Here is an 8,516-nt window from a genome sequence, read left to right as displayed (position 1 = left end):
CTCAAATCATTCCCAAATTTTGTTCAAAAAAAAATCACCCTTTTCTCAATTTCTTTCCGCATCTTCTCAAATCTCCTTCAAATCTCTCCTTGTTTTTCGAAAAAACTCCCCTCCCCACCTTATAAATAAACGTTTGGCTCTCTCCTCCCACCACACCATTCGAATTTTCTCTTCATCTCTCTCTCTTCTCTTCTTTCTTTTCTTTTTGCTTGAGGACAAGCAAGCCTCTAAGTTTGGTGTGCTTTTCCGTGATCACTAAGCCAAGATTCATCAAGATCATGGCTCCTAAGGGAAAACAAACCAATTTAAGAGGAAAGAAAGAGACTAATCCAAAGAATCTTTGGAATCAAGAGAAGTTCTTAACCAAAGAACATGAAGACCATTATCACAAAATAATGGGTCTGAGGTCAGTGATCCCGGAAGTTAAATTTGATCTGAAAGAAGATGAATATCCGGGGATCCAAGAGCAAATTCGAAATAGAGGATGGGAAGTTCTGACCAATCCTGAAATAAAGGTTGGAAGGAACATGGTTCAGGAATTCTACTCTAATCTGTGGCTAACAGATAAGCAGAGAATGACTGGAACTGCTTACCATACCTACAGAACCATGGTCAGAGGGAAAGTTATGTACTTCCATCTGGACAAAATAAGAGAAATCTTCAAACTACCTCAACTGCAAGATGATCCTGATTCCTTCAATAGGAGGATGGTGAGAGTAGATAAAGGGTTGGATCAAGTTCTAGAGGACATATGCCTCCCTGGGACTAAGTGGATAACCAATTCAAAGGGTGTCCCAAACCAACTCAAGAGGGGAGACCTCAAGCCAATTGCAAGAGGGTGGCTAGACTTTATTGGGTGTTCCATATTGCCCACTAGCAACCGTTCTGAGGTCACCATCAAGAGAGCAGTGATGATTCATTGCATTATGCTTGGAAAAGAAGTGGAGGTCCATCATGTGATTGCTTGTGAGATCTACACAATTGCAAATAGGAATTCCACTGTAACCAAACTGGCTTATCCAAGCTTGATCTCCTTGCTCTGTAAAGAGGCTGGGGTGAAGATGGAAGCAGATGAATTCATACCCATTGAACGGCCAATCACCAAGGAGTCAATGGAAGGAGCAAGAGAAGCAGGGGCGTGAACTCCAAGAGTTGAAACGCCAAAAGCTCTCCTCTCAAGTTGAGGGAGCATCCACTTCTCAAAATCAAGGTTGTTGAGTCCTAACTCTGTGAAAACCTCTATCATTAGGAGCCTATGTTTGCGTTTTTTTTCCTTTGTTTTGTTTTTATTTTTCGTTTTTCTAGTCTCATTTTATATCTATTTTTTAGTCTTGTTCTTAATTCATAATTAATAAAATTGAAATTTTATACCTTAAAGATATGAATGTCCTATGAATCCATCACCTCTCTTAAATGAAAAATGCTTTAATCACAAAAGAACAAGAAGTACAGGATTTCGAAATTTATCATTGAAACTAGTTGAATTAGTTTGATGTGGTGACAATACTTTTTGCTTTCTGAATGAATGCTTGAACAGTGCATATGTCTCTTGAATTTGTTGTTTTGAGAATGTTAAAATTGTTGGCTCTTGAAAGAATGAGGAAAAAGAGAACTGTTATTGAGGATCTAAAATCATTAGACTGATTCTTGAAGCAAGAAAAAGCAGTGGATACAAAAAAAAAATTCGAAAAAAAAAGAAAGAAAGAAAAAGAAAAAAAGAAAGAAATAAAGTTGTGATCCAAGGCAACAAGAGTGTGCTTAAGAACCTTGGACACCTCTAATTGGGGACTTTAGCAAAGCTGAGTCACAATCTGAAAAGGTTCACCCAATTATGTGTCTGTGGCATGTATGTATCCGGTGGTAATACTGGAAGACAGAGTGCTTTGGGCCACAGCCAAGACTCATACACTAGCTATGTTCAAGAATCATTATGCTCAACTAAGAGAATCAATAACACTATCTGAGTTCTGAGTTCTTATAGATGCCAATCATTCTGAACCTCAAAGGATAGAGTGAGATGCCAAAGCTGTTCGGAGGCAAAAAGCTACTAGTCCCGCTCATCTAATTGGAACTATGTTTCCTTGATATTTTGGAGTCTATAGTATATTCTCTTCTTTTTATCCTATTTTGATTTTCAGTTGCTTGGGGACAAGCAACAATTTAAGTTTGGTGTTGTGATGAGCGGATAATTTGTATGCTTTTTGGCATTGTTTTCAGTATGTTTTTAGTATAATCTAGTTAGTTTTTAGTATATTTTTATTAGTTTCTAGCTAAAATTCACTTTTCTGGACTTTACTATGAGTTTGGGTGTTTTTCTGTGATTTCAGGTATTTTCTGGCTGAAATTAAGGGTCCTGAGCAAAAATCTGATTCCGAGACCAAAAAGGACTGCAGATGCTGTTGGATTCTGACCTCCCTGCATTCGAAGCGGATTTTCTGGAGCTACTGAAGCCCAATTGGCGCGCTCTCAACGGCATTGGAAAGTAGACATCCTGGGCTTTCCAGCAATATATGATAGTCCATACTTTGCCCAAGATTTGATGGCCCAAACCGGCGTGGCAAATCTCCCTCAGAAATTCCAGCGTTAAATGTCGGAACTGGCATAAAACTTGGAGTTAAACGCCCAAACTGGCATGAAAGCTGGCGTTTAACTCCAGAAAAGGTCTCTACACGAAATTGCTTCATTGCTCAGCCCAAGCACACACCAAGTGGACCCAGAAGTGGATTTTTACGTCATTTACTCATTTCTGTACACCCTAGGCTACTAGTTTACTATTAATAGGATATTTTGACATTGTATCTGTACCTTATGACCTCATGACACTTTACACCTTTCTTTGTGTATCTTCCACAGCATGAGTCTCTAAACCCCATGGTTGGGGGTGAGGAGCTCTGCTGTGTCTTGATGGATTAATGCAATTACTACTGTTTCTCATTCAATCATGCTTGCTTCCATTCTAAGATAATACTTGTTCTTAATCCGGATGAATGTGATGATCCGTGACAATCATCATCATTCTCAACTATGAACGCGTGCCTGACAACCACCTCCGTTTTACCTTAGATTAAGTAGTTATCTCTTGGGTTCTTTAACCGGAATCTTCGTGGTATAAGCTAGAATTGATGGCGGCATTCAAGAGAATCCGGAAGGTCTAAACCTTGTCTGTGGTATTCTGAGTAGGATTCAATGATTGAATGACTGTGACATGCTTCAAACTCCTGAAGGCGGGGCGTTAGTGACAGACGCAAAAGAATCACTGGATTCTATTCCGGCCTGATTGAGAACCGACAGATGAATTCCGCTATGCTGTGACAGAGCATATGTAATCGCTTTCACTGAGAGGATGGGAGGTAGCCATTGACAACGGTGAAACCCTACATATAGCTTGCCATGGGAGGAGACTTGCGTGTTTGAAGAAGAAGACAGTAGGAAAGCAGAGATTCAGAAGATGGAGCATCTCCAAACCTCAACCTATTCTCCATTACTGCAAAACAAGTAATCATTTCATGTTCTTTTGCTTTTCACAATCAATCCTGATAATTTCTGATATCCTGACTAAGATTTACAAGATAACCATAGCTTGCTTCAAGCCGACAATCTCTGTGGGATCGACCCTTGCTCACGCAAGGTATTACTTGGACGACCCAGTACACTTGCTGGTTAGTTGTGCGGGATTGCAAAAGTGTGATTGCAATTTCGTGCACCAGCCCTCCTATCCACTGATGCTCAAAGCGTTGGATCCTCTTTACCCTTGCCTTTTGGTTTAAAGGGCTACCGGCTTTTTCTGCTTGCTTCTCTTTTTTTCTTTCTTTTTTTCGCTACTCTTTTTTTTTCAAGCTTTTTCTTTTTCATTGCTTTTTCTTGCTTCAAGAATCAAATTTATGGTTTTTCAGATTATCAATAATATTTCTCATTTTTCATTATTCTTTCAAAAGCCAACAATTTTAAGATTCATAAACTTCACTATAAAAATATGCACTGTTTAAGCATTCATTCAGAAAACAAAAAGTATTGCCACCACATCAAAATAATTAAACTAATTTCAAGATAAAATTCGAAATTCATGTACTTCTTGTTCTTCTGCAATTAGAAACATTTTTCATTTAAGAAAGGTGAGGGATTTATGGGACATTCATAGCTTCAAGGCATAGACACTAGACACTAATGATAATGTAATAAAGACACAAACAGAGACAAACATAAAGCATAAAAAATTGAAAAATAGAAAAACAAATAACAAGGAAATTAAAGAAGGGGTCCACCTTAGTGATGGCGGCTAGTTCTCCTTCTTGAAGATCCTATGGAGTGCTTGAGCTCCTCAATGTCTCTTCCTTGCCTTTGTTGTTCTTCCCTCATGGCTCTTTGGTCTTCTCTAATTTCAGGGAGGATGATGGAATGCTCTTGGTGCTCCATCTTTAGTTCCTCTATATTGGAACTCAAATCTCCTGGAAAAGTGTTGAGTTATTCTCAATAGTTGTGTGGGGAAAATGCATCCCTTGAGGTATCTCAGGGATTTCTTGATGAAGGACTTCCTCATGCGTTTGTTGAGGTCCATGAGTGGGCTCTCTTGTTTGCTCCATCCTCTTTTTAGTGATGGGCTTGTCCTCTTCAATGAGGATGTCTTCCTCTATGACAATTCCAGCTAAACTGCATAAGTGACAAATGAGATGAGGAAAGGCTAACCTTGCCAAAGTGGAGGGCTTGTCAGCCACTTTGTACAGTTCTAGAGGTATGATCTCATGAACTTCCACTTCCTCTCCAATCATGATGATATGGATCATGATAGCCCGATCCACAATTACTTCAGATCGATTGCTAGTAGGAACGATAGAGCGTTGGATGAACTCCAACCATCCTCTAGCCACAGGCATAAGTTCAAGCCTTCTTAGTTGAACCGGCTTGCCTTTGGAGTTTCTCTTTCATTGGGCTCCTTCCATACAGATGTCCATGAGGACTTGGTCCAACCTTTGATCAAAGTTGACTCTTCTTGTGAAAGGACGAAGATCTCCTTGCATCATTGGCAAGTTGAACGCCAACCTCACATTTTTCGGACTGAAATCTAAGTATTTCCCCCGAACCATTGTGAGCCAATTCTTTGGGTTCGGATTCATACTTTGATCATGGTTCTTGGTGATCCATGTATTAGCATAGAACTATTGAACCATTAAGATTCTGACTTATTAAATGGGATTGGTGAGAGCTTCCCATCCTCTTCTCCTAATCTCATGTCGGATCTCCGGATATTCGCTCCTTTTGAGCTTGAAGGGGACCTCAGGGATCACCTTCTTCTTGGCCACAATTTCATAGAAGTGGTCTTGATGGACCTTTGAGATGAACCTCTCTATCTCCCATGACTCAGAGGTGAAAGCAATTGTCTTCCCCTTCCTCTTTCTAGAGGTTTCTCTGGCCTTAGGTACCATTAATGGTTATTAAAAACAAAAAGCAACACTTTTTCCAACACCAAACTTAAGAGGTTTGCTCGTCCTCGAGCAAAAGAAGAAAGAAGAGAGTAGTAGAAGAAGAAAAGTGGTAGATGGAGGCTTGAGAGGGTTCGGCCAAGGGGGATTTTGAGTGTTTGTGATGTGTGAAAATGAAGGAGTAAGGAGGGGTATTTATAGAGTAAGAGAGGAAGTTGGTTCGTGTGAGAATGGGTGGGTTTGGGAGGGAAATGGTTTGAATTTGAGTGGGTGGGGGTAGGTGGGTTGTATGATGGGTTTATAGGAATTAGGGAATGGATGTGAGTGGTGAAGAGAATATGGGGAAGAGGGTAAGATTTGATAGGTGAGTGGTATTTTAGGTAGAGTGTTATGGAGAAGTGTGAAGAGGAGAGAGAGTGAGGTGGGGTAGGTGGGGATCCTGTGGGGTCCACAGATCCTGAGGTGTCAAGGATATTTCATTCCTGCACCTTTCTGGCATTAAACGCCCTCTATGTGCCATTCCTGGCATTTAAACACCGGGCTGATGCCCTTTTCTGGCGTTTAAACGCCAGTCTACTGCCCTTTTATGGCGTTTAAACGCCAATCTGCCTAACAGTTCTGGCGTTTAAACGCCCAGAATGGTGTCAGGATGGGCGTTTAAACGCCCAGAATGGTGCCAGGATGGGCGTTTAAACGCCCATTTTTCTACCTTACTGGCGTTTAAACGCCAGTTTGCCTGCCAGTTCTGGCATTTAATGCCTAGAATAGTGCCAGGCTGGGCGTTAAACGCCCATTATGGTATCCTTATTGGTGTTTAAATGCCAGTAAGCTCTTCCTCCAGGGTGTGCTATTTTTTATGCTGTTTTTGATTTTGCTTTAATTTTTGCAGTTGTTTTTGTGACTCCACATGATCATCATCCTAAAAAAAACATAAAATAACAATGGAAAATAAAATGAAACAGTAATTAATATAGATAAATAAAATTGGGTTGCCTCCCAATAAGCGCTTCTTTAATGTCAATAGCTTGATAGGAAGCTCTTACAAAGCTTCACAGATGCTCAGAGCATGATTGTGGCCTCCCAACACCAAACTTAGAGTTTGGATGTGGGGGCTTTGTTTGACTCTTAATGGAGGGAGTTGGATGAAGCTTTTCATGCATCATCTCATGTTTACACAGGAAAATCCTTGAGCCTTAAACACAAGGTAGTCCTCATTCACTTGAAGGACTAACTCTCCTCTGTCCACATCAATCACAGCCCTTGTTGTGGCTAGGAAGGATCTTCCAAGGATAATGGATTCATCCTTATCCTTCCCAGTGTCTAGGATTATGAAGTCAACAGGGATGTAAAGGCCTTCAACCTTTACTAAAACATCCTCTACAAGTTCATAAGCCTTTTTCATTGATTTGTCTGCCATTTCTAGTGAGATTCTTTCAACTTGTACCTCAAAGATCCCTAGTTTCTCCATTACAGAGAGTGGCATGAGGTAGATACTTGACCCTAGGTCATATAGAGCCTTTTCAAAGGTCATGGTGCCTATGGTGCAGGGTATTAAGAACTTTCTGGGATCCGGATTCTTTTGAGGCAATGTCTGCTGAATCCATATATTCAGTTCATTGATGAGCAATGGAGGTTCATCCTCCTAAGTCTCATTACCGAATAACTTGGCATTCAACTTCATGATTACTCCTATATATTGAGCAATTTTCTCTTCAGTAGTAACTTCATCTTCTTCAGAAGAAGAATATCCTTCAGAGCTCATGAATGGTAATAAGAAGTTCAGTGGAATCTCTATGGTCTCTGTATGAGCCTCATATTCCTTTGGTTCCCCATTAGGGAACTTCTTATTGGTCAGTGGATGTCCATTGAGATCTTCATCAATGGAAATCACGTCATCCTCCTCCTCTATAGCTTCGGTTATTTTGGTTATATTAATGGCCTTGCACTCTCTCTTTGGATTCTCTTCTTTATTACTTGGGAGAGTACTAGGAGGAGTTTCAGTGACTCTTTTACTTAGCTGACCCACTTGTGCCTCCAAATTTCTTATGGAGGACCGTGCATCAGTTATGAAACTGAGAGTGGTCTTAGATAGATCAGAGACTATGTTTGCTAAGCTAGAGAGGCGCTGCTCAGAATTCTCTGTCTGTTGCTGAGAAGATGATGGGAAAGGCTTGCTATTGCCAAACCTATTTCTCCCACCATTATTGTTGTTGAAGCCTTGTTGAGGCTTATGTTGATCCTTTCATAAGAAATTTGGGTGATTCCTCCATGAAGAATTATTTGTTTCCATAGGATTCTCCCACGTAATTCACCTCTTCCATTGCAGGATTCTCAGGGTCATAAGCTTCTCCTTCAGAGGAGGCGTGTTTAGGTTGCAATCTAGTCAGACTCTGAGAAATCATATTGACTGGCTGAGTCAATATTTTGTTCTGAGCCAAAATGGCATTCAGAGTGTCAATTTGAAGAACTCCTTTCCTCTGAGTCACCCCATTATTCACAGGATTTCTCTCAAAAGTGTATATGAACTGGTTGTTTGCAACCATTTCAATGAGTTCCTAGGCTTCTGTAGGCATTTTCAGATGAAGAGATCCACCAGCAGAGTAGTCCAATGACATCTTGGATAACTCAGACAAACCATCATAGAATATACATATGATGCTCCATTATGGAAACATGTCAGAAGGACACCTTTTGGTTAATTGCTTGTATCTTTCCCAAGCTTCATAGAGGTATTCACCTTTTTTCTGTCTGAAGGTTTGGACATCCACTCTGAGCTTACTCATCTTTTTGAGGTAGAAAGAATTTGGTCAAGAAAGCATTAACTAGCTTGTCCCAAGAGTTCATGCTTTCTCTAGGTTGTGAGTCCAACCATGTCCTAGCTCTGTCTCTTACAGCAAAGGGGAAAAACATAAGTCTGTAGACCTCAGGATCAACCCCATTGGTCTTAACAGTATCACAGATCTGTAAAAATTCAGATAAGAACTGATGAGGATCTTCTGATGGAAGTCCATAAAACTTGCTGTTCTGTAGCATTAAAGAAACTAATTGAGGCTTAAGCTCAAAGTTGTTTGCTCTAATGGCAAGAATTGAGATGTTTCT

The 8,516-nt window shown here is 40.3% G+C and overlaps 1 non-coding gene across 1 annotated transcript; it reads left to right on the top strand.

Moving 5' to 3' along the window:
* The first annotated feature begins 8,090 nt into the window (after positions 1 to 8,090).
* Positions 8,091 to 8,194, top strand: LOC112766078 (small nucleolar RNA R71). The gene has a single exon (XR_003184104.1). It is a non-coding gene; the product is annotated as a small nucleolar RNA R71 (small nucleolar RNA).
* The last annotated feature ends 322 nt before the right edge of the window (positions 8,195 to 8,516 follow it).

Source organism: Arachis hypogaea, chromosome 2, assembly GCF_003086295.3.
Source record: "Arachis hypogaea cultivar Tifrunner chromosome 2, arahy.Tifrunner.gnm2.J5K5, whole genome shotgun sequence".
In the NCBI taxonomy this organism is placed as follows: Eukaryota; Viridiplantae; Streptophyta; class Magnoliopsida; order Fabales; family Fabaceae; genus Arachis; species Arachis hypogaea.
This window is presented reverse-complemented; position numbering and strand designations above follow the sequence as displayed.